The sequence below is a fragment of the Xyrauchen texanus genome, chromosome 14, assembly GCF_025860055.1.
Source record: "Xyrauchen texanus isolate HMW12.3.18 chromosome 14, RBS_HiC_50CHRs, whole genome shotgun sequence".
Lineage (NCBI taxonomy): Eukaryota > Metazoa > Chordata > Actinopteri > Cypriniformes > Catostomidae > Xyrauchen > Xyrauchen texanus.
Window position 1 is genome coordinate 29,304,800 of NC_068289.1, and position 27,057 is coordinate 29,331,856.

Here is a 27,057-nt window from a genome sequence, read left to right on the forward strand (position 1 = left end):
CTGGCGAGCTTTCAGCGACCGGCTGGGTATCCAACTCAACTTCTCCTCGGGATACCACCCTCAAACCAATGGCCAAACCGAGCGCCTCAACCAAGAGGTAGGCAGGTACCTGAGGGCCTACTGCGCCCAAAGCCAAGGCAGCTGGCACACCTACCTCCCCTGGGCCGAGTACGCCCAGAACAGTCTGGTCAGCTCGTCCACACACCTCACCCCCTTCCAGTGCGTCCTGGGCTACCAGCCACCTCTATTCCCATGGGAGGCTAACCCCAGCGACGTTCGGCGGTGGATGCCTGGGCCCAGAGAAGTGCCCAGGTCTGGAGAGCCACCCATGATCGGATACAATGCTCGGTCCAAACCCAAAAGGCTAAGGCAGACCGCCGACGCCGTCCTGCCCCCCTGTTCCATCCGGGCCAAAGGGTTTGGCTCTCCATCCGTGACATCCGCCTCCGGCTGCCGTCCAAGAAGTTAAGTCCCAAATACATCGGCCCCTTTAAAATACTGTCACGTATTAACCCTGTCACATACAAGTTACTTTTACCACCCCGCTACAGAATTTGTCCTGTGTTCCATGTGTCCCTTCTCAAACCAGTGCACTACAGCCCCATGTTCCCACCCACGGCAGCCCTGACACCCCCTCCACCACTCGATGTCGGTGGTCAGCCCGCCTATACGGTCCGGGCTCTACTTGACTCCCGACGTCGGGGAGGCGAGCTGCAGTATCTGGTCGACTGGGAGGGCTACGGACCTGAGGAGCAGTTGTGGGTACGATCGAGAGATGTCTTAGATCCAGCTCTTAAACTGGACTACCACCGCCAACATCCCGATCGTCCTGCACCACTTCCCAGAGGTCGCGCTCCTTGCAACCAAGCGCGGCCGTCAGGAGCCGTCCGTAGCAGAGGGGGGAGTACTGTAACGAACCCCGCCCCTTCGGTTCGCCCCGTTACACAGTGGCATCTTGTTGGTGCTGGGGCTTGAACCCCCAACCTTCTGGTCAGTAACCCTGAGCCTCAACCACTGAGCCACCACTTGGTGAAAGGCCTGCCCTTCACCAACCCCAAAACCTAACCCTAACTTTAACTTATCAAATTTGACCATGGTTTTACTACAATAACCACAGTATCACCACTGTAGTAAAATCATAGTAACCACAAAATTAAATACATTACCACCAGATTACTGTAGTAACACAATTGTTAATTGCATTAATTGCCAAAAAACGTGGTTACTACAAAACAATGGTTAATTTTAATGAAACCGTTCTCTCAACTCCCCGACCATCACTGTAACCTAATCACTACAAGGCAATAAAACTTTATATACATTTTTATTTAATATTATAAGTAGTATTAAAGGAAATATTAAGAGGGGAGACATGAAATAGGATGGAAAAAGTGAGACAAAAGGGGGAATCGAACCCGGGTCATCCACATAAATAAAAAGCACATCCACACTGACTTTACACACCACACCATCGCAGCAACATAACGGGGTGCCATTTGTGAGTTTTCATCAGACTATTTGAGTGCAAATAGCCACGCTGTGTGGCAGGTGCTATTTATACCTAGTGCAAATTGTCACTCCGTTTTCTCATACTAGCACTGTAATGTAATGTAAAAGTTTGACTGTAAAGTCATAATTAGGACTTCCCAGGATGACTTAATATTTCAGGCAGATTTATTTTTACACATGGTTAAAGCTGATCCTCTGAATTGCAGTATTCCCACATATTACACAATCTCCTGATTTCTGCATCTTGAGTGTTTTGCTGAGTGTTTTTTTTTCTGTTTGGGTTTTTAGTTGACATGAGATATCACTGATTTGTTGACGTAGTATTCACATCCTGTGTAGGTACAAAATCAGTCATATTCTCTGTGATGATTGTGTGACCCTGGAGGTTACTGAACCGCATAAAACGGACTCATTGTCACGCAGTCAGTGCTAATGTGCTCTGACATTAACAGGAGGGGGATAAATTGGTTTGATATGTGGATCAAAGCTGTCTGGGTCAAATTCTGCTGACGTGCTTCTACACTTCCTGGGCCAACCTCACCTGAGGAGGCTTTGTTTCACAAAGGTAGGAAAAGCGCTGATATCCATTCCAGTCATCGTGTGAATTTTTAAAATAAATATAAATCCTACTGAAATAGCATAGAATGGATGAAAGGAGTTACTATCCTACGCAACTATTTGCAAATACATTTTTAATGTAATAATTAATAATTTAATAATAATTAAAAAAAAATTCACATTAAAGTTAATGAAACTGATTCATTTTCTCAATACAACGTCCATATCAGAAGTACTGATACTTTAGGAACAACCTGCCCATCTCTTCTAAGATAAGATTTAACAATATTAGTCAGCTGAGCAGACTCAGGAGGGTGGTAAACTCTCACCACATCATTCTATTTAATAGAAGCTAAGAGCTATTACTTCAACCATTGATCTCACAACAGAACGACTCGACAAGTTCTATCCCACAAACACAAGAGAATAAAGCGAATAACCTACTAATTAAGATAACTATTAATTGAATCCATAAATTAATCACGTTAAGCAGGAGGAGGCAGACGAGGAATGAGGATCTAAATGCAGGTTTATTAAACAACAGTGAAAACACGACAAACAGGAACAAATGAAACATCCACGGGGGGGGAAAACTGAAACTAAAACATGAAAACATCGGAGGTACACGAACTGGGTTAACACGGCAGGATGAACCACGGCAAGACAGGCACGAGAGCAAACATCAACGATCGACAAGGGAATGGAGGAACAGCGGGGTTTAAATACACAGAGATGATAACAAAACGACAATCAGGTGAGCACAATGACACAGTGATGAGGGTCAGGAATCATGATAATTGGAATCAGTGACGGTGACACAAGAAACACGGGGCAGACAACCAGGGATCATAACATAACCCCCACTCTGAGGAGCAGATTCCAGACGCTCCTGAAAGAGAACACAAAAAATAATCGTCCAAGGAGTGAGGGGGGGCAGGCAGAACAAGGATAGCACAGGGAAACCAGACAGTCCAAGGGGGCACAATGGGCAACCAGACAGTCCAAGGGGGCACAATGGGCAACCAGACAGTCCAAGGGGGCACAAGGGGCAGACAGGCAGTCCAAGGAGGCACAGAGGGCAGGCAGGCAGTCCACGGAGGCACAGGGGGCAGACAGGCAGTCCACGGAGGCACAGGGGGCAGACAGGCAGTCCACGGGGAGCACAAGACGGGGACTGGGTCAGGTGGCCTGGGAGCTGGCGACAGGGCAAGGACAGGTTCAGGAGGCATGGGAGGCGGCCACAGGACAAGGACAAGTTGAGGAAGCCTGGGAGCTGGCCACAGGCAAGGACAGGGTCTGGAGGTCTGGGAGTCGGCCTCAGGACCACAGCCATGGGGAACTCCGAGGGCGGAGCCGTGGTAGGCGGAGCCGTAGAAGTTTCTGGTGGCGGAGCCATGGGTGGCTCAGGAGGCAGAACCATAGAGGCAACCACTCCTTGAGCGAAGTGTTCAGGTTGGCCCGGAAGAAAACCACCAGGGAGGAGTCTGGGAAGTCCGTGACACTCGCCAGCTCGAGGAAATCGCGGATGTGGTCTTCCACAGGACAGTCCTCTTGCATGAGGCTTAGCAGTTGACAGTTCGCTTGAAGAACCGCTAGATCCATTATTGGTCGATCGTTCTGTGACGTTAAGCAGGAGGAGGCAGACGAGGAGTGAGGATCTATATGCGGGTTTATTAAACAACAGTGAAAACACGACAAAGAGGAACAAATGAAACATCCACGGGGGGGGGAAACTGAAACTAAAACATGAAAACAGCGGAGGTACACGAACTGGGTTAACACGGCAGGATGAACACAGCAAGACAGGCACGAGAGCAAACATCAGCAAAACATCAACGATCGACAAGGGAATGGAGGAACAGCGGGGTTTAAATACACAGAGACAAGGTGATAACAAAATGACAATCAGGTGAGCACAATGACACAGTGATGAGGGTCGGGAATCATGTTAATTGTAATCAGTGACGGTGACACAAGAAACACGGGGCAGACAACCAGGGATCGTAACACTTTGACTGTTTGCAGGTTGGAGTTTAAAGACCTTCATTGGTACACTGGGGAAGCACTTGTATCAGAGCATACATGGTCCTGAATGTAGAAATTTGATCCATGAGTATGAGTATAAAGATTTGAACCAATTGCTTTTTGCCTAGTAGAATCAATGTGTGCAAATACAAGGACTTTGTTGATATTTTCATGTATACATTCACACTATAGTGTAAAAACTCCCAGAGGAATCCTTGATTACATAAATAAATTGTAGTTTTAATCAAATTTAAGCCCACATATAGTAGAATACATGCTTACCAGCTCTTTATGGTCAATAAAACTTGAAAAATCCTTTCTCAAAATAAATAGTTTACTCAATTAATGACTCATTTTTTCATTATTTGCACCCCCTTTTGTCACTCCAAATCCATATGACTTTCTTGAATGTCTGTGCTGCTCTTTTGCATACATTAATAGTGGATGGTTATTTATAGCTCCAAAAAGGACAAATAAGCACCATATAAGTACTATTAAAGTAGTTCAAACAACTTGTGTGCTAAATTCCAAATTTTTAAAAGCTTTGTGTGAAGCACAGACTGAAATGTATGCTTTCAAAGTTTTGAATAAAATAAAAGAGAATAAATTATGACACAATTAAAATGTTTGGGTGCAATATAACTTTAAGTGACAGCAACTACATGTCTACATTATAAAATGTAAAAATAATTCCAATACTGGACCAACTGCTCTTACCAGTGGCATTCATTATTCAATTACACTCACAACACTGTGGTCCTAATAAAGTGTCCGATGTGGTCTTCTGCTATTGTAGCCCATCCGTCTCAAGGTTTGACGTGTTGTGTATTCTGAGATGTTATTCTGCTCACTACAACTGTACAGATTTATCTGTGTTATCGTAGCCTTTCTGTCAGCTCGAAGCAGTCTGGCCATTCTCTGTTGACCTCTCTCATCAATAAGACGTTTCCATCATCAGAACTGCTACTCACTGGTTGTTTTTTTTTCTTTTTTGGCACCATTCTGAGTTAACTCTAGAGACTGTTATGTGTGAAAATCAGGTGAGATCAGCAGTTACAGAAATACTCAAACCAGCCTGTCTGGCACAAACAATCATGCCACATTCAAAATCACTTAGATCAAATTTTTTCCCCATTCTGATGGTTGATCTAAACATCAGTGATCCAAACATCAGTGCCTGCCTGCATGACTTTATGCATTGCACTGCTGCCACGTGATTGGCTGATTAGATAATTGCATGAATATGTAGGTGTACAGTTGTTCCTAATTTAGCGCTCATCCTGTAAAGAGAAAATGCCTGGACTTGCCAGGCTAAAGACAATTAAAGACCCAATTAGCAGCGTGCTGCCAAGAGTGGGACACTCAGTTGTGGGCCATTGGCAATTGACACCATCAAGGCCACCTGCAGTGTGTGGCAGAGGTGGACAATGAAGCTGTTATCTCAGGAATATGGGATGCACACAGAGGAGCGCTCAGATCTCAAAAAAACATCCATCACAGCCAGACATTTCCAACAAGTCAGCGTTTTTTTCAGCGGACACACATGATACACACCATGCCAAGCACTACTGTGGGCTACACAGCAGCATCTCTCAGAGAGACGGAGAGAGAAAGAGATGAACCTGGAGAGATAAACGCTTTATGTGCACCGAGGTGCTAATGGTACTGTTAGTTCTAATGCCTCATTTGGACTACATTCAGGATCATTTGGTGTCATGCAGAAGGGCATATGCATATATATTTTTTCAGAGTAAACAAAGTTTGAGCTTTCATTTGAATTGTGACTAGCATCATAATTAATATGTGTGTTATTTATTGTGTTGCATAAGCAAACTTCACAATTACACTACTATTGTTTGTCGTATCGTAAATAGTCACTAAGTTACAACTTACGAACAACAAAATATTTTAATGTTACACCATTAAACTTAATTGAAATGCAATTAATAATGTTCGTGGAACTTCCAATTAGAAGTAACATTGGAATTAAAAAGGCAGACCAATTGGAATACATAAATAAACAAATTTTGGACTTTAATCCTTTAGTCATATATTATGATATTGACATTTACGAGCGAGAACATTATCTGAATATTCAACTTAGTTGCTATTCAGCACTAAATCATTCTAAACGGTGCACTTGCTGGTGTGCGCCACCCTGTTTTACTTGTGAATGCCAGATTCAACACAAAAATGCATTAAAATGAACAAATTTCAAACTTTCCAGTTTGGTGTATTCGTATTTATTTACTGCTTTTGATTAATTGCAGATACAGTTCTTGTATATGTATAATTTACTTTAGAGTAAAATACACTTTTTAGAATATTTCATGAATATTTATGCATCATATATCAATGGAAATGTAATTTTTTTACAGTTATACCTAAGGCAAAATAAGTCTGAAACATCAACAGTGAAATGTATGGCTTTTCAACACTTCTATTTACACATTTTAAGGCTGCTTATTGGTTCAATAAAGGAAAACATCATATTTTGCGACTACACATTACTTTATGGAGAGCTTACAATCTATAAGCTAAGTCATGCTTTAAGAGCAAATGGTGCAAACAAATTAAGAACAGAGTTAGATACAATCTAAAAGTTAGTTACTAAGCCCCTAGTGTTAAATTTACATCCCAATTTAAGCAAGACCTTGGCTGGTCCAACCCTACCCAGAATATAATTGAGACTCGGGGTGGGCTTTTTAAATGTGTCAATAAGCAACCTCCAAACAACCACCCACCCAGAACACCCTAGAAACAACTTAGCAACCACCCAGAATACCCTAGAAACCACCTGGCAATGCAGTAAAAAACACTCAGAACACCTTAGCAAATGCACGGCAATACATTGGAAACCACCCATCACACCACTGCATTGTGGCGCGGACTTTTGCATGGGAAAGCGCCACTCACATGTTCTTCAGAAAATGTAAAAATGTAGTTTGTGTATTTAGTTTGATCGCTGCTGTGTTTGAGGGGTCCCAGTTGCCTCCGTGTCTGAGAGAGTCAACTTATCACGTGGATTGTTGAGCGTGTTGCCACGGAGACATAACACGAGTGGAGGCTTCACGCAATCCACCGCAGCATCCACGCTCAACTCACCACGCACCCCACCGAGAAAGAACCACAATATTGTGACGAGGAGGTTACCCCATATGACTCTAGCTTCCCTAGCAACTCGGCCAATTTGGCTGCTTAGGAGACCTGGCACACAGCACGCCCTAGGATTTGAATTAGTGAACTAGCATACCCCAGTGGTGGTAGCCAGCATCTTTTGCCAATGTGAATAGTGTGTTTAAATGCTGAATGTTGGAACCAAGCTTTCCCCCAGGGTCTACAGTACATTTTGTTTTTCTCTCTCTCTTTTGCCTTGCATCATGAATCATTTTCAAAAACGCATTAACATTTAGAAAAATATGTAGTAATATGAGCCCCAGCGCAATCAGAAAAATATCCCTTAAACAAAGCTAGTGTTTCTTGCCAAAAGATTGCTTAGATGGGCATTTACTTGATCCAGTCAGGAAGCTAAAGCCTGCTGGTTACGAGCATTTCAAGGCATTTTGTAATTTAAATTACACACTTTAAGTTCGCACACCACAGCATAAAGGTTATTCATTTTTAAGAATGGGATTCGGTTTACCGAAGCTAGCACGATGCTAGTAACTCATATGTTATTTTCTGTCCATATATCATGTTGTGGGTATCATAAAAGGATTTATGGTTTGAATGACCATGTCCCTGGCTATAAAATATATGGTCTATCCATACAACGAGGACATGATCTCCAGGCCATTTAAATCTCACAGATATGAACGAAAAAGAACCTAGCCCTCAATAACCAACACAGGCCATTATACTGGAGGGCCATGACATTTATTGATTCATAATGTAGTTAAAGCACCATAAGCCACACAGTCCCAATGCACTGCACACATATACACACACACGGTTGAACCAGGAAGTGGCTGACTCACATGGAATGAGTAAGGCTGAGTATTATCAACCCCATCATTACAATAATGCGGTCCCATTAACTCACACTCACAGAAATCACACTCGGATGTGATGAGAGTGGGGTCCAAACGTCTGACTCCACATTGAAAATCTGCAATTAAAAATCTAATTGAAACCAAGAAATAAATGTTTTAGGAACGTTATGAAGGAACATTCAAAGAAACGTTATAATGTTAAATAAATAAGACATATTGGTAACACTTTAAAATAAGGTTCCATTTGTAAACATTGTTAACATCATTAGTTAACATGAACTAACAATGAACAACACTTTTACAGCATTTATTTATCTTGGTTAATGTTAGTTTCAACATATATAGTAATGCATTTTTAGCAAAAGTTGTATATGATAACATTTGTTAATGCAGTATGAACTAAAATTAACTAACAATGAACAATTGTGTTTTTATTATATAGCATTAATAAAGATTATTAAATGCTGAAAAAAAAATAGATCATTGTTAGATCATGATGCGTAATACTTTAACTAATGTTAATGAATCGTACTTTATTGTAAAGTGTTATTGAAATATTAAAGGCTCCACACTATTTCTTGGTCTCTAATCAAATGTAAGGATAATTAGGTTTGGCATGTGGACTCCATGCGAACATGAGTGCATTCTGTCATTAAAGCAAAACAAATTGTAACTGTATCAAGTGTTTTCAATATTATTGATGAACTGCCAGAGGAGAGACAGAGAGCGTGACGCACAAAGCCATGTTTATGTGTGTGATCATTTATGTTATGCTGGAAACCAAACCTTTTTGTGTGTCACTGAATAGGGTTAAAAATAAAATACTTACAATAAAAGTTCACCTGGCCCCCGCTTACTCCTTTATAATTAAGCAATGGATCTTTCACAGTGGTGCCAAAATCCAGGATTAGGAGGAAGAAATGCTGTTATGGAGTCCTTGTCACTGACCGAAGACCCTCACCGGCATCCACCAAGCCCAACATCAGGCTCTGCTTGAGCTGCGTTTGGAACAGAACCAAGCTCAAGCAGAGGACAGACAGGTGCTATGGAGCTTGGTGCACCAGGAGGGGTCTTCAGCCGCAACCCTGAACCCACTTATGGCTGTGCTGCATGTCACGCTTGCGAAGATGGGACCTCAGGATGACCTGGAGGTGTTCCTCGAGCACATTGAGGGAATGGCTGGAGCATGGAACTGGCGCAGCACTCAGTGGGCGGCCCAACTCTTGCCACTGTTGTCCAGGGAAGCCCAATTCACAGCCCATCAACTTCCTGCTTCCAATCTCCTTGTGTGCAAACACCTGAAGAAAACCATCCTGCAATGGTTTGGCAGAAGCCCAGAGCAACACCGCCAACACTTCCACTCACTGACGCTCGGCCGCATGTTTGCATTCACTAAAAAGCTTCGTGACACCTGCTGAAGGTGGCTGATGGCTGAAGATTGCGAAGCCGAGGAGGTATGCGATCTGGAGGTACTGGAAAAATTTATCGCCAAGCTACGGAAAGGATCAACGGAGTGGGTCCAATGCCACTGACTAGCGTCACTGGATGAGGCGGTCCAGCTATTTAAGAACCATATGGCATATCCGGGGGCCAGCGAGCCCTCTCTCTCTCCCTCTCTCTCCTCCCTTCCCCTCCCCTTCCCCCCTTCCTGTTCCTATTCCACAGAAACAGGGAATTATGACCCCAAAACATGTTCCCCTATCCCTCTACCCCACAGGCTGGTGAATCCAGGACTGATTTCCTGCCATGGAGGTGGAGACATTAGTCCAGATCACTGACGTGCCACTGACGTGCCCCCCCCCCCAATCAAGCAGGAGCATACCGGATACCTGTGAGTAAGGGGGTACATACCAAGCCTTGGTGGATTCAGGCTGTAACCAAACGATTCACCAAGGCTTGGTTCAGTCCGAGGCTCTGAATACAGGTCGGTGGGTAAAGGTAAGGTGTGTGCACAGGAAAATTTAAAATTACCCTTAGGTGATGGTCATCAATCAATTTCAGGGATAAAAGCATGGTGTCCAGGCTGCGGTTTGTCCCTGCCACACATCCACTAATTTTCGGTTTGGCTGGTATTTACAACTTTATTGAGGGGAATATGTGTGGATGTGTCCTGCAACCAAGCGTATCAGTTTATGGTGTGCGATTCTCTGACTGGGGAGGCAGTGCCACAGCCATCTACATCAGCTCCACGTCAGGAGGACGTAAGGGAGGGGGAAGTCTCGGCTTTCCCAGCCCTTAGAGGATTCACTGCAGGGGTTTCCCTCTGGAGCTGGCACAGACGAGACCCTTAGGCATGCCTTTGACCCAGTGAAAGTGATTGATAGTCAATGCCTCCAGCTGGACATTGCACTCTCATACCCATATTTTGTTGATGATAAAAGATCAGTTGTATTGAGTGACGCAGGAATTCAGACAAAGGAGGAAACAACCTAATTGTTAGTACCGAGGAGCCGTCGGGAAATTGCTCATTATAATCCGATGGTGAGTCACTTAGGGCAGGAAAAAATACAGTCTAATTGCACGTTTCCATTGGCTGGGCATTAATTTTTTATGTTTGCAAGTGGTGTGCGGCATGCCGTGGTATGGACCTCATGAGGCCATTAGAATGGACGGCACATGGGCATCGCTTTGTGTTGGTTCTGGTGGACTACACAACGCGATATCCGGAAGCAGTTCCTCAGCACAACATCTCAGCACGAAGTTTTGTGGAGGCACTCTTAAGAATTATTTCCGAGTGGGGATTCTGAAAGAACTACATGACCTGCAAGAATTATTGGGGATTAAATAAATTAGTAACAGCGTTTACCACCCCTCGATTGATTTAATCAGACCCTAAAGAATATAATTCGTAAGTCTGTGCACGATGACGTTCAGAATTGGGACAAGTGGCTCGAGCCCCTATTATTTGCAGTTCGTGAGGTCCCGCAAGCCTCCACAGGGTTTTCACCATTCAAATTATTGTATGGGCGCTGACCGCGTGGTGTGCTTGACGTCCTATGGGAAAATTGGCAGGAGGGACCTTCAAACAGAACAAATTAAATTCAATACATTCTTGACCTGAGAGCAAAACACACTGGTGCAACTAACACAGGAGAATTTGCTCCAGGCTCAAGAACTTCAAAGTCGGCTGTATGATAGGGGCACTCGACTACGGGAATCTACACCGGGAGATAAAGTCCTTGTTTTGGTCCCCACATTGAGCTCTAAATTACTCGCCAAGAGGCAAGGGCCCTTTGAGGTCACACGGCGAGTCGGGAAATTAATTATGATGTGAAATAAACAGATTGAGGCAGAGCACATCCGATTTACCACCTCAACCTCCTAAAACCACAGAAAGAGGCGGTTCTCGTGACTTTGGCAACAGTAGTTCTGGAGAGGGAGGAGCTCGGACCAGAGGTGAACTTAAAAGCCACCTCCCACCATCCCAAGTCATGGAGGTTGCCGTGTTGCAAGGAGAGTTCTCCGACATGTTCTTGCTTCTCCCTGGTCATACAAATCTCATAGAGCACCATATCGAAATGACCCCAGGGGTAGTGGTATGCAGCCGTCCCTACCGATTACCTGAACACAAAATAGAATTGAAGGCCATGCTAGATATGGGGTAATAGAAGAATCCCACAGTGACTGGGCCAGCCCAGTGGTTCTGGTTCCTAAGAGCAATGGCTCGGTCTGGTTTTGTGTGGATTATAGAAAAGTCAATGCAGTGTCTACATTTGATGTATATCTGATGCTTTGGATTGATGAACTCGGTTGGGATCGGTTAGGCACGGCTCACTTTTGTTCAATACTGGATTTGACGAAGGGATATTGGCAGATCCCCTTTTCTCCCATGTCCCATGAAAAGACAGCATTTTCCACACCGCTCGATTACTCCAATTCACGATCCTTCCATTCAGTTTGTTCAGGGCCCCGGCTATGTTTCAGCAGCTCATGGACAAAATACTCAGTCATCTAGTTGATATCATTATTTTCAGTAAATAATGTGGCAGCTGTGGCATCTGAGGGCTGTCTTGAGGTCGTTAAGGCAGGCGGGACTCATGGCAAACCCAAAGAAATGTGCAATTGGGCAGGTGGAAGCACTTATCTGGGCTTCCAATTTGGTCATGGGTAGGTGTGGCCCCAAATTGATAAGACTGCAGCAATTGCAGCCTGCCCGTGACCTAAGACCAAAAAGGAGGTGTGACAGTTCCTGGGTCTGGCTGGCTATTATCATAGGTTTGTGCTATTCGACCATCACCAGCCCGCTGATTAATATGAATAAAAAGGGGGTCAATTAGACATCCAGTCTAACTGACAGAGCCGTGTCAGCAGGTGTTCACGCAGTTGAAAGCTGCACTTTGCAGTAGGCCGTTATTGCACTCTCCTGACTTCTCTCTTGCTTTTATCTTGCAGGCAGATGCATCGGACAGGAGGTTGGGAGTGGTACTGTCCCAGATGGTGGAGGGTGAGGGAGATGGTGTACAGCACCTTCGAAAGCTCTCACTGAGGAAGACTAGGTACAGCACGATCGAGGAGTGTTTTTCCATTAATTGGGCAGTCCTCACCCTCCGCTACTATCTATTCTGACCACAACCAGCTCCAGTGGCTCCATCACATGAAGGATGCCAAAGCACAGGTCACCATGTGTATCTGGCTTTCCAGCCTTTTAAGTTCGAGGTGGTCCACAGGCCAGGGGCAAAGAAGGCTGATTTCCTCTCCAGAAATTGGTGGGAGTAGGTGACAGGCCAGATGGCTCCCTGGCCTGAGTCAGGCGATGGAGGTATTTGGAGATGGGGGCGTGGGCATGTCCGAGCGACTTTTGTGGAGAGCGAGGCCAGGAGAGGAAGAGCAGTAAGGATTGATGCCTGTGGGAAATTATCTCTAACAACTGTTTTGTGTTGCAGTGAGAGCTGGAGCGTGATAAAAGGGCAGTCCAGACCACCGGAGGAGAGAGAGAGCAATGCACACAGCCGTGTTTATGTGTGGGATCATTTATGTTATGCTAAAAATCAAGCCTTTTTGTGTGTCACTGAAAAGTGTTAAAAATGAAAGACTCACATGAACAGTTCACTTGGCCCCCGCTTCCTCCTTCACGATTAAGCAAGGGATCTTTCACAGTGTCATAAACTCCTCCCGAACATCTCTTGTGTAATTAAAAGACAATTAAAGCACCATATCATCCCTCATAGATCAGTGTACATCCCAAGCACATAAATGTCAACTCCTTAAGCTCTTTAAGGTTCTTCAAATCCACCTTTTCTTATTAAGTATATCCTTCCTTGTTTCATTAACCCTGCCTCACTAAAGTCCTAAACAAGAACTGATAAACATTGGTGAGTATCTAGAGGATAAACTCTGTAACTGCACACATTTTTCAAAAGGAATTACGGGAAAATATTCACAAGCAGTTATTAAGCCCTCAGGTATGAAGCAAAAGACATTGCCAGTTCAGTGAGTGTTCTTGTCAGTTACCCTTACCTATTTGCACCATCAACACTCCTGCCTGACTTCAAGAGAGTAATTAAATTAGAGCCAACCCAAACCAGAGAATCCAACAACAGAACTGACCCTGATCTCCCCTTAAGTGAACACTGCAGCAAACTACAGCCACCTCAGCAATCGTGTACATCAAGGATAAGCTAGTGCCTCTCTATAATTAAACAGTGTTCATACCTAAACAGCATTCTAATAGCATTCCTACATTCCACTTTTTATTGATTTTAGAGATTTACTGAATAATAATTTGGTCATAGAAACAGATATTGGTTTTTTTCCCCTGAGGTCCACTTATAAAATTGGTCAAGGTTTTTTGCACCAAAACAATCATAATTCAGTTATTCATTACTATTTTCCATCTCATTTGTAACCCTCTTTTCAAGTGAAATAACAAACAGAACTTTGCTGTGCTCACACACAATTGGAATGCCCAGCGGTCAATGGATATAGAAAGGAAGTCCCCCCTTACAAGTAATATATTAGTTCCAGTGTGTCAAATTTTACTGCTGATTTGAAATATGTTCTTTGAGACTGCATAACTTTGTTATACTGTAGTTTCACACAACAATCTGTGCTTAAATGTGCATTTCAAACTGTTAAGGTCACACTATAATGATCAGGTATCTTTTTAAAATTAACTTCAGCCACTGGTTTCTAACATTGAGATTTTTCAGAAGTATATGCAGAGCGCCAGGTGCTACTCATAGCCAGAAACAGCACAAGCAATTGATAGTGTCTATTCTCCTCCTTCCTTGATATCTTTCTGTGAATGGACAGGACAAGATTTTGAACGCAGAATCTGCATCATTGCCGAATAAATGTGGACGGTCTTGTGTTAAAGGGGTCCTGAACTGCTATTTTTTTATGATTTTATTATCTTCTCTGAGGTCCAATGATAATGTTGATAATTATTTTGATGGTTCGTCCAGTTCCTGCCTCCTCCTTTCCAGGAAGGAGGAGAGATGTGCTGTCGTGGAGCACTCGCTACTACCACCCAACCCATGAGCAGCCACAGCCGTCCGCCCGGGGACAGAGACATTACTGCCGGTCGTCAAGGATTTGAGGCATGCTGCCATTTCCCCCCCATAGAAGAAAAAGATAGAGAAAAAAGAGAAGGGGGGGGGGGGGCGTAAATGTCTGCCCGGGGCCAGAGGATCCACTACCATCCACCGGGGGGAGCAGGCTGTCATCCGCCAGAGGTTGGGGAGTGGCTGAGGGTCAGGGGACAGCATATCTGGGTGCCGGCGAACCAGGTATTTCCTCTCTTTACTCTCTTTCTCTCGCTCCACTTTGCCCTTTCCCTCTGCTCTTTTTTTTTCCTTCCCTCATCCCCCTCCCCAACCCTAGAGAGGCGGGGAAAAGCCTTATGGTAGGCGGGGTTGAAAGGGCAGCACATAACGCAAATCCCACACATTGCATCTCAATAAATTAAACTGTTCATCTCAATAAACTATCAAACAGTCATGACATTTTAAATATTCATGAATTAATTGGTTTACTTACATTTTTGATCATTTCCAAATGTTTTTTAACTGCCTCATTTTTAAATAACAGCTCCTTTGCAAAGCTTGAATTGTTTTGTGATTGTTTCACAAGCAATCCATGCTGACACGAACACATCATAGTCCAAAGCATGGTGAAATGACGCACACACATAATGTAGGCATTTGTGCATGTTTACATTCACCGACAATTAAATATAGTGCAGATGGCCAAAAGAACATGTCCATGATGTGATTGTGCTCAAAACAACAAGAGGCAGCAGCTAAATGAAAGAGACTTGCTTCTCCTTTTCAGAGTAACGACACTGCGTCTTTTAAAAGTGGCACGAGATATGTATCAAGTGGTGAAGAAGTGCATGAATACATTCAAAAATAATCCAAAATAGTCCAAAATAGTTTGGTGTTATTTTTGGAATAGTTAGACACACAAGGCCTCCTGTCTTGACTTAAACTACGTGCCAGTGGGCGGGGCCAAGGGAGCAATGACGTATGTTGTGGGATGTGTAAATACAAATTTGTGACGTCACGAACAGACATATTTCAAAATGAGATTTTAGCAGGGTGGCAAGTATAAATGTTCTTTTTAGACTGGGGAGGAAGTTTTGAGTTCTGAAATTTACAGTATGTTTTTATTGTACAGATACCTCTTAATGTCTTCTTATCAATTATCATGACCCCTTTAATGTATTCATCTGTTCTAACTTCAGAAAGTCAGAAAGGTCGGAATGAGCTATTTTTGCAGGTTAGTTTCAATTAAAGATATTTTTATTGCTACGAAAGTTATAGTATGTTTTTTAGTACTATAAGCTCTTTTACTTTAAAAGGGCAATCAAGGATGATTACATTTTTCATTATATACTTCAAAGGAATAGTTGCAGCTTTGACGTTAGGTCCCATTTTATAACACTGTCAGACTCATCCATCCTGTACTCCAAACTCTCTCTCTCTCTTTTCCCTTTGCCAGAGATCCATGCATAACCCTCACATCCATTTGTCAATGTCATCAAAGAATTTGGTTTTGAACGATAATACGTTTTTTCCCCCACTTCTTGTCTAATTCTCTCAATTTTCTCTCCATTCAGAAGCGCTGAAGGACAGAGTGAGGTCATTTTAAGGGATTCAACAAGACTTTGGCAGGCAGAATCACAGGCCTATACTCCCAAAGGGAATCAGGTTCTACTGACACATGCCTTTTCAGGTAGGTCCAGTGCTGAGAATGTTGCCTTTGTTGGGAAAAAGGATACAGCCTGATAGATCGAGAGGAAGCACAGCTCGCCACAAACAGATTTCCCTTTCTTTTAAAGCAAGAGGAGCATATCTCTGTAAACACACTGGCATGTGATATTGGTGCATTACACCACAGTAAATTGTGCTTTGTTTGCTGGGGGGTTCCAGCAGCAACATGTAAATAGAAGTGTGTGTGTGTGTGGGCAGGTTTAAGTGGTTCCTCATAATTCAAATCACTTAAAAAACATACTAAACAATGTTTTATTGGAAATGTAAAAATGCAGAAAGTTTTTTGTGAGGGATAAATTTAGGGGTAGGGTTAGGGGATATAAGATATAGTTCATACAGTATACAAATCATTATGTATATTGAGAGTCCTCATAATGATAGCTGCACCAACATGTTTATGTGTGCGTGTGCATGTGCATGTGCATGTGCATGTGCGCGTGCGTGCGTGTGTGCGTGCGTGAGTGCATGTGTGTGTGTGTGTGTTTAAATGGATACATTCAATAAATAAATTGAACATGTATCACTGGATCACTGGTTCTATTCATAGCTGTCTTCCAGAGTCCCTGCTAAAAAGACCAGCATATTCTGTGTTTTGGATGCTGGTCCCAATCACTGAATGCTGGTGTGCTGGTATCCCTATGGGGTATTTTAAATAGCTTATGCAGCAAGACTTTTTGGTTAAGTTTTGCTGGTGAAAAGCATGGCTATGCTGGTCTACCAGCTAGACTAGCACAAGACCTGTAGAACCTAGCATAAATCAGTCCAGACCAACATGGAAATTTGTGCTGGTAAAAGTTAGTCTTTTCGAATACATAAAATATATAATTTAAAACTGTGGGTGTAAAAGACACCTAAACCTAGCTTTAAGAAAAAAAAAAAAGTATCCATGTAGTCAGTGAAGAACTCAATGTTTTAGCCTGAATAAAGTCAAATATTTTTTTTTTTTCAGTCTAGAAATACATTTGTGCATTTTCTGAAGAAAATGTGAGTGGTGCTTGCTCGTGCAAAACTTCATGACACAAGGTCAGGTGGTTTCCAGGTTATTGCTATGCAGTTTCAAAGGTTCTGAGTGTTCTAAGTGGTTTCTAGACTGTTTGTAGGTGGTTGCTTACTCCCCAAAACAAAAGAACCCACCCCAGAGTCACACCAGAGTCTGACCCAAGAAATGGCTAAATTGCAATGTGCATTTAAATATTTTTTTATCATCCGCCAGTTGAAAACCGTCCAATCGCTTGAGTGAGTCCAATTGCTTCAGTTTGCGCAATTTCAAGTATCATTCTTGTTTATAGCACAAATGATTCGGGACGAGTTAAACGCCAAAGTTTGATACTTAAGGGATATATGACCCTTTAGCAAGCACCACTAATAATTAATGAATCTCACAAATTAAACTTTAAAATGGGCTGCCTCTAACCTGCAGTATGTACGGACAAAGGAAATATGATGCCACTTTTTGGTGGGAAATCTTGGTGTAATAAGAGCTGCTGTTTCAGCATCTGCCTAGTCAACCCAATAATGTCCAGACTGGTAACTTAATTACTTCCAGACCCCTTACTTGGGCCTTCTATAGGAAATGCTGCTGCGTTGGGTAAAATGATCACTTTTGAAGTCCATCATCATCTCCAGAATAGAATAATGGATACGGCAATGACTGCCCACAGTTGCAGGGGACCAGCTGGCATTCTGTGTTTAAATTAAATCACTCAATTACAGTAATAATAGTGGATAACTTATAGAGGCAATTTATTAGCTTCTATGGTCATTTCACAAATGAATGGGTTCACGTTACTCAGGGCTATGTGAATACTACAAAAGAGCCTTTGGTTTAGTCAAGGTTTTAAATTTTTTACTGGAATCTCCATACCCAAAGGAATGTTTTATTGCTCAGAAGTTGCTCTTTAATAGCTCAGGAGCCTTTTTGGAGTACTCAAAGTTCTCTAAAATTCTAAAAGAACTAAAGAACTAAAATTCCTTTGGATAAATAAACTTGGACACAAATGAGACAATTCTTGACATACAATAATAATAAATAGCTATACAATTAATGTGGATTGCAAAGCCCAGACAATTCGGTTTTGAAAGAATTTGTTGAAAATATTTTAGTTAATTTTGAAAAAATTTCAGACGTTTGTATCTTGGGAAATCTGACAACAGTTTTAGATAGGGTACAACAGGGCTAAAGGCTAAAGAAACATATCAATATTAATGAAAAAGTAAAAAAAAAAAAAATCTCCCTGCCCAGAAGGGGACAAATCCATGAAGAATGTCAATCACCAAAAACACAAGAAGAAGAATGTGAAAGTGAAAGTTAAAGTGGAGAACGAATGAGCAGGGAAGATAATTTACAGTAGAAATATATTAAAATATTTATATGTTTCTTACCCACACCTATCATACCACTTTTGAAGACCTTTATTTAACCAAGAGTCACATGGATTACTTTTATGAAAAAGTAGAAAATGGTGCACCCTTTTCTGAAGTGGTTATTTTGAATAAGCATTATTATAATTTGTTACTCAAAAAATCATCTTGCTGTCTCAGAATAATTTTTTTGACAAATTTTATTATATAACTAATGTCCCTTTATTTATGCAATATCACTATAACCCCCTGGGGTCTTTTTCTCAAGGGAAATATCAGATTTCATCTAAAGATTGATATATCAGTAGTATAAAACATTTGTGTGAAACATTTCACTGTTTGGTTCATTGATCCAGAACTTCGAACAAAGCCCACTCCACCTCCTTTTTGTGTCCATCTTTTATCTATTAGTGGTCACTTTCTCACTCAAATAATGAGTGAAATAACATGTTTCTCTCTATCTCACTCTCTCCTTCTTTCTGATAGCTATGTATAGCACATAAAGCTTTGAGATATAGAACAGGATCATACAGAACAGGATATAGTACAGGATCGGTGCTAAGTTCACCAAAAAATCAGCTATCATTATATACTCTCTCTCATGTTGTTCAAATTATTCCATGGAAAACAAAAGAAAATGTTATGATTGTTCACGCTGATCTTTTCCATTTAACAAAAGACGATAGTAACTGAGGTCAAGTTCCAACAATTCTTTGAAACTTTTGTCCTTTTTGGAGATTGACAGCCACAGCCACCATTTCTTTTTTTCTGGAAAAGAGCAGCTCACAGAAAATCATACAGGTTTTATAGCACAACTATTCTCATTTTTGGGTGAACTATCTTTTTTCTCTCCTACTCTTTGTCTTTTTCTCTCTGTTCATAAAATGCATGATGAATCATTTAGCAGCTGCTAAGCCCACTCATGGAAGATATTAAAACAATTTCTCCATCAAAGTTCCCCTGTGGGAAAGCCAGTCAGTGCAACAGGTTAAATGTTTGTGCGAGAGGATGTCAAAGATTATAATTACTCAGTGTTGAATGATCCAACTTATAACAGAAGACAAGAGCCCTTGAGAAAGTTCAAAACATTTCTTTTAGCTGTACCATAAAATGCTTTTACATGCCAGAGAATTAAAGCCCCAAGAGGTTGGTGTAACCGCTCATTAACTGCTGCTATTTTATTTAAAATAAGATATCGTCACAGATTTGACAGAAAAGGTTAAACATTCTGCAATGTATTCAAATGTTATGACTAAATGTGCAGAAACTCATCTGTAGGTACAGACAGGGATAAATGAATAAGAGAGTGAAGTACTGAGACAACAGGTCTGACCGGAACCCAAAAACAAAGTGAATTGCAGCATAAATAATGGACCAGTAAACGCCACACATTTTTCAAATGAACTCAGCAGCTTTCTAAAGCAGGTGTGAGTGTAAAAAAACATATTAAAACTGTTGCATTTTACTGTAGTCTACTCTCCACTGTACATGCTGAAGCATGAAATCGTCATGGTTACTGTTGTAACCTCCGTTCCCTGCTTGAGACGTTGTGTCGAATTAAGTGACACAAGGGGTCTTCCTTGGGAGCCTCTGAACTTGAGAAAAGACCATGTGAAATTGGCAGACAGAATTTGCATGTCCAGCCTCCGGACATACTAGTATAAAGGGAAGCGGGCGTGCGTCTGTCAGTCAGGTTTTTGCACTGAGGAGCCGAGAATAAGGCACGGCCATTTACAGTCACTCACTCAACGTTGTGTCGAATGAAGTGACACAAGGGGTTCCATTAAAAAATGCCATGCACTAGTTCATGTTACGTGAACTGCTGAGACAGGTGCAAGCAGGCTGCTGCGTGCCAGAGGCAACTGTATCGGCTGCACGTAAACCCTCCCCAACGCCCCCAAAAGAGATGTCATATACAGACCTTAGGTTCCCAGCACCGCTGAGGAGGGAATAGGTGCTACATGACTAGCATGGGAGCAAGCCCGGCAGCCGTGGCCTTTTCTCTCTCTAATAGAGTGTGAAGCAGCTTGGGCTATCTTAGCGCTATTAAATATGTCGGGGAAGGCAGTCTTTCCCGCGTTACCGAGTTCTACCGGCTCAGACCTGACAAAACACGGGACGAGACCGACTCAACCCTGAGATTGTAAAATCTCCCAATGGTATTGGGTGTAACCCAGCCCACTGCTCTGCAGAGGTCCAAATAGATACACAAAACACGTACCAGACACAGCAACAAAAGGGCTGGGTCTGCCTCCTCCGGGGGCAGTGCTTGCAGGTTCATGATCTGGTCCCTGAAGGGGGTTGTAGGAACCTTGGGCACGTAGCCCGGTCGCAGCCTCAGGATAATGTGAGTATGTACCGGACCGAACTCCAGGCAGGTGTCACTGACAGAGAATGCCTGCAGTTCCCCAACCCTCTTGATGGAGGCTAACGCTAGCAGGAGGGCCATCTTCAGGGAGAGGGCCTTGAGCTCAACTGAATCAAGCGGCTCGAAGGGGGGTTCCTGAAGGACCCGCAAGGACCACTGAGAGATCCCAAGAGGGGAACAGGCTTGGCCAGGGAGGGTTCAGTCTCCGGGCGCCTCTAAGGAACCTGATAATCAAGTCGTGCTTACCCAAGGACTTGCCATCTACTGCATCGTGGTGGGCCGCAATAGCGGCTACGTACACCTTCAAGGTGGAGGGGGACAGCCTCCCCTCCAGCCTCTCCTGCTGGAATGAACGCACTGACCAAACTGCACATCTCTGCGGGTCTTCGGCTCGGTAAGAACACCAATTCATGAACAAGCGCCACTTTAGGGCATAAAACGGAGACGGGCGATCCAGGCAGTCAGACGTTCACTACGGAGCTGGTACCAAGACCACTCCGTCCCCCGGTGGAGGGCCGGGAGGAGAATCCTTGTTTGCGTTATTTTCATTTGCTGCACTGCCTTCGGGCTGCGGTACCCACATTCTCAATAAAAGAGCGATTTCCTCACTCCTTGGGTCATCCAGCCGGTGCGTGCCATTCTCACGGTCGGTCCCTGCCATGGTCATGTTCTCGCAGTGAGTATATGAAACACCCACGAACACCACCTCAGTGTGATCGCTGCACAGGCACACAAGGCAGCGTTTGTGGATGTCGGTCTTGGAGAGATATCGACCGCATCCAGGAACTACACAGAGGTTGAAGGGCATCTGAAAAAGATGCGTCCTGAAAAGGACATTCAACACCTGATGTGTATTGTTCTTTTATGAGTAGAAACTCAAACTCTTTTAGAGAAAATAAACTCTTTTAGGAGGGAAAGCACTCTTTTAGGCAGTGAAAGCGCTGTCGAATCGCCCAGGGGCGTGGACTGCACAGCGTGCAGAGAGAGAGAACACCAGCTGGAAATGCGCCATAAGATCCAACAGCAGTGCTTTTTGCCAGTAGAGGTGAGTGGAACAGTGGTGAACTCAGCTTGCTGTTGCACAACCATTCGGCTCCGCAGAAAAAATCTGACTGACAGACGTAAGCCCGCTTCCCGTTATACCTGTATGTCCGGGGGCGGGACATGCAAATTCTGTTTGCCAATTTCACATTGGTCTTTTCTCAAGTTTAGAGGTACACGAGGCTCCCAAGGAAGACCCCTTGTGTCACTTTATTCGACACAATGTCGAGTGAGTGACAGAAGGGGACTAAATTTATCCTATTAAAGGAATGGGCCTCCCAAAAATGAACTCTCTCATCATTTTCTCACCTTCATTCCATCCCAGATGTGTTTGACTTTCTTTCATCGGCAAAACACAAATGCCTTTCATATAGTTTCTTAAGATATGGATTTGACTACTGGAGTAATATGGATTCCTTTTAAGCTGCCTTTATATGCATCTTGGACCTTCAGATTTCTGGCCACCATTCACTTGCATTGTATGGACCTACAGAGCAGAGATGTTTTTCTAAAAATCTTTGTTCGTGTCCAGCACAAGAAAAAAGACATGCACATCTGGGATGACATGAGGGTGAGTAAATAATGAGAGAATTTTCATTTTTGGATTAACTATCCCTTTAACTTTCTTAAAGGTGTCATTTTTTGCTAAATGTTAAACTTTCAAACAAAGAAATTGAAAAAGTATTTTAGGAAAATAATGTTTAAAATGATGTACACTAACAAGATGATATGTTTTCTCCCCAATGTCAAACTCTGTTTTCTTTACAGCACAAACCTATTGAAAACCTGTTCTGAAAACATACTGTACATTGATTAAACATTATATTAAAGTCAACAAGATACCAGGCAACTTCAGAGCAACAAACGGCAAAATCAAAAGATGATTTTATATTTTTTTACATAGCTCCTCAATATAAAACATCTAAACAAGAAAAATATAGTGTGAGTCAAGATCACTCTATTCAATCAGATTTCAAAAGGCAGTTCTGAAGTTCAGTTTCTGTTGACAATGGATCCCAACTCTGTTGCTATGCCACCTCTCAAAGAGCCAACTATATTTAGATGGCCATTATAATGAGGCTTTTCACACATCATGACCGAGATAGATGGAGGTGTAACAACGGCCAATCTTGAGTTTGTTGAATGGGAGTCACGCAGCAAGGTGTCAGTTTGACGTCCCTTTCAACGTGTGCCATAACCTTGGGAGTGATTGCATGAAGACCCAATAGTTAAACAAGTAACTATTTCCAGTTTTAAGAAAAATGCTTGGGCATAAGGGGCGAAACCTCTAGTGTCTTTAAAAGATCTATAAGAAAAATATTTTCAGAGTGATTATGTGTGATTGTGTGATTAATTTTGACCCTTACTCATAATTCTATATGATTTTATTCCTTATGTATCACTGTGTGTTTTATTTATGAAAACATAACTTCAATAGTCATAAAATGTATTGTACTAAACCACAATGATTACTATGAAAACTATGTAAAATTCACCTGGAATTAACATTGTGTAAGACTTTATTAAATTCGATGTAAAGGATTTACAAAAACCAAGCAATGACGATGGTAAACTACTGAGCAAATGCAATAAACCTCACATTCTCCTCTTCCAAAGAGTGACACGAAACATTCAAATGTGCCAATGAAATGTTTCATTATTATAAGGTTCTTTATGTGAAGACAGGCTTTCTACTAATGAGTGAGTGATACTGCTCCTCTAGCATGGACTCCATCCAAAAGCCCTCAAAAGACTGTCCTCTTGGGCTCTTGCACCACATGATTTAGCCAAGTAGGAAATTTTCATCTTTTGTAACATTGCTATAAGAATTTAGGGTTATGGTTAGGCTTAGGGATGGGGTTTGAGCAACTTTGCTATCAATCAATCAACCCATTACCCCAGCCCAAAGCCAACCCCTAAACCATACTGATTAGTCATTAAAAATATTGGTCCTGAACCAACAAGGATGTTGATCCAGAAACATTTTGAACTTTTACTCATTCTCATGTTGTCCCAAACCTACATACATTTTTTTCTGGAACAAAAAAGGAGATCGTTCACATTTGTCCAAACAATGAAAGCAAGTGGGGTCCAAATGCTGTCCAGCTCCAAAAATGACAACAAAAAAACACCATACAATTATCATAAAAGTAGTCCATCCAACTCATGCACTATGTCCTAAGTTTTTTGAAGTTATACAATAGCCTGATATTATGAAAATGACATGACTGTTGCAACATTTTTGCAAAATGATCTTATGTGGTTCATTGCAAGTATCGCTGCAGTTTCAAGGTGAAATGTCAACTGAGGGGCGCTAAAAGTGAGGTTTAAAGATTAAATTCAATTTGCTGCTCGAGTCCACCTTGACAGTTGTTGATTGAAAGCAACGCTGAGAATGCAGTGCATACTTATGTTGTGTTATGAATTGAGCGCTGACACATTTCACAACGCAACATCGCGTGAAATCAAGCTTGTGTAGCAAGGAGCGTCTGTTTTCACATACTTGCGTAGAGTACGTTTGTGCCTCAATGCTCCATCTGTTGCACCACTGTGCAAGTTAAGCCCTGTTCACACAGCTAGATGTTGCTAGTCTCTATATTGTGAAGTCGCTAGAGGGCATTCCTACTGCTGTTGCTCTAACGTTATTGGTAGACTGCACAACAGGCCAAAGCTTTAAAAAATCTGATCACAGATGAGATGTACTGCCGGTTAAACTAAGAAATCATTCTAATTTGACAAGGAATCAGTTCTCTTGCCTCTTAAAAATAACATTCTGCAGGAGAGAGTGTTTAATATGAACTGCAGCAGTGCACATTGCATTAATTTATTAACAAGATGAACAATCTATCAATATATGAATCAAACTCACTCAGAATGATGACAGATTCTGACAGTTTTCCACCCATCATTGTTTTATTATATCCATGCATGTGGTTACAGAAAAATAATACTGAACAGTGAAATCCATCACAACATTTTAACTTCTCCTCTATCTTGCCTGCACTCGACACCAGTATGTATCAGCAGACAGATGACATGACCTCCACTACCTTCTCTCTCATTGGTAATCGCTCCTGAATGTTGCTCATCATTTGCATAAATTCAGTACCACCGCTCCCTATACGCATATTACGCAGTCTGCGTAGGGCACCAACACCCTAATGGTACCGGCCGCCCTTACCCAAACCTTTTACGTTAATCATGGACCCGATAGCAGTTGTGGAACACAGAAGATCACCTTACGCTCACACTTTCGCACCACACCATGCACAACCCTCCCATGCTTGAGTTAGCTTGTAAATGTATTTGTTTATGTAATGCAAGCATTAAAATATACCTTATAGTAAAATATATCTTATAGTAAAAGTGTTTGGATGTAATAAGAAAAGATAAAATAAGTATTGTTTGGGGGACAGAGCAAAAAATATGTTTTTATGAAATGTGCTTAGCCTCTGGCATTTTAATTTACAAAACATTACTGCAAACCCCTGGAATGCCTTAACAAAGTCCTCAGCAAAGAAAGCGTGTTTGTGTGCCACCTGATTATCACATTCCAATGTCAATCCAAAATTAGGTTCTGTACAGTATGTGTTTGCATGACGTGTGGGTGAAGAGGGTTATTTATGTGACACACGTGAGTGTGGGAGACAGACTGCAGAGAGACAGCGTGAACCTAAACAGAACTCTGCAGGTGCAGCAAACTGGCCTTTGCAGCACCTGGACCTGCCCTTCTGTCCTCAGAAGCTCTAATGAGACTCACTCATTTCACCCTCTAGACAGCTAAGGAGGAGGTGCGGGAATACCAGACACATTGAATGCATACCAATCATACCATTTTCCCTCTATGCCAATAAAAAAGATTTTTCAGTAAAAGAATCATCATGATAAGATAAAAACTTGACCTTCCATTTTTATCATCTGCAATGCAGCGATTAGTTTTGTCTGTCTGGCACAAGATACTGAGCCCCTATATTTTATGTGAGTGCACATGATTTACACTTTGATTCACAGTTTATTTACAACCGAGCAGAGAGAGGAAGAGGAAAATCACTCATGTCTTTGCATGCAGCCCCTGGCCCTAGCAGAATAGAGAGTGTGATGGAGGGAGAGCGGATGGCAGATTTTGTTTGGGGTTCTGAAAATGTAATCGGTGCTAGATCAGCATATCTGATGTCATCAGTGATATTACACTGATATACATACTGCTTCTCTGACTTTATTTACAGCAGATTTCTAAACAGTGCTCTCTAAGCCACCTTTAGAATTTCCTGTGAAATCTTCACATTATGGTTACAGGAATGCTTTACACTTTTACAGTGTTTTGATTTTTTATAAGGTAAATTTGTGATATGCACTTTTTTCCTGACAAGAAGCATTTATTGAGTGGTAACAAACCAGTATGATCACACAAGAAATAGACATGCTGCTTCCAATTTATTATGTACCCTGAAATGGACACCATACTGCCAAATTTTCTGACAAGCGGCATCCCCATCACATATTTCTGCATCAATTCAAATGTGTTTACCTTTCTATGTGGCTCTACTGATAGCACCCTGTGGATTCAATCTCTGAGACATGGTTTCTGGTCCCACAGAAACCAGGAAATAATAATGTTCACTTAAACATTTGTAAGCATGATTTCAAGGTTGCATTTATGCTCGGAAATAACGTTTTTACTCCACCGATGGTTAGGTTTAGGGTTGGGGTTTGGTTAAGGGAGTAGGGTTAATAAATTATGCATTTCTGTTGACTGTCTAACATCATTTACAACTAAAAAAAAAGAAATTTCACTTGTTTTTCACCATCCTGTGGACATCACAACAATTCCAGCTTCGGCTACTGGGGGCAGTGGTTCAAATTTCAGTAAGCACAGCATTTCCGATTCCAGCAGCTGAAATTTTGACCTCCTGTCAGCGAACTCACATTGTTATCAGTCTGAACAAACTGTGCCAATCAGTTTATCAGTCACGGAACTAAACCATTTTGT

General features: G+C 42.2%; 1 protein-coding gene across 2 annotated transcripts in view; it reads right to left on the reverse strand.

The window, feature by feature from the left end:
* The window catches only part of LOC127655324 (fibroblast growth factor 14-like), a 236,158-nt gene that overhangs the window by 163,428 nt on the left and 45,673 nt on the right, over window positions 1-27,057 (reverse strand). The gene's annotated exons all lie outside the window — the stretch shown is intronic.